Genomic DNA, 543 nt, shown 5'->3' with positions numbered 1-543 from the left:
TTATATTTCCCACCTCTCCCTGCAGATCGAGGCAGGATTACAACAATTGAAACAACATTACAAGATTAAAAAAACCCTGCAATTTCATATAAAATACACTCAATAAAACAGTATAACTGCTATCAATACAATACATAGACTAAATAATCATTTAAAATACATATTTTTACAAATAGAGGTGGGATATTTCTAACTCTTTTATAGCAGATTGGCTGGATAGGCCTTCTGGAAGAGATCCATCTTAAGTGCCTTCCTAAAGGCATCTAAGGTGGTAATGAGACGGATCTCCTTCAGCAAGCCATTCCATAATTTATGATTTAATGGGGATGTTCACAGTGTACTTTTAATAATCCAGTTTTCATTGCTGCTTCTACACAGCTTCAATAGGTCCTTAAATCATTATTATACTGTATTAAGACATGCTTTACAATAAACTGAAACATAATCTCAGATCATGAGGCACTGAAATTGTATACAGATGGACTCCATTCAACTACTTACATGACTGCTGGAGGTGGTGAGTTGCACCAGAGATTATTTAGC

This window comes from Sceloporus undulatus, chromosome 3 (assembly GCF_019175285.1).
Source record: "Sceloporus undulatus isolate JIND9_A2432 ecotype Alabama chromosome 3, SceUnd_v1.1, whole genome shotgun sequence".
NCBI classification, from domain to species: Eukaryota; Metazoa; Chordata; class Lepidosauria; order Squamata; family Phrynosomatidae; genus Sceloporus; species Sceloporus undulatus.
Note: the sequence above shows the minus strand (reverse complement) of the source record.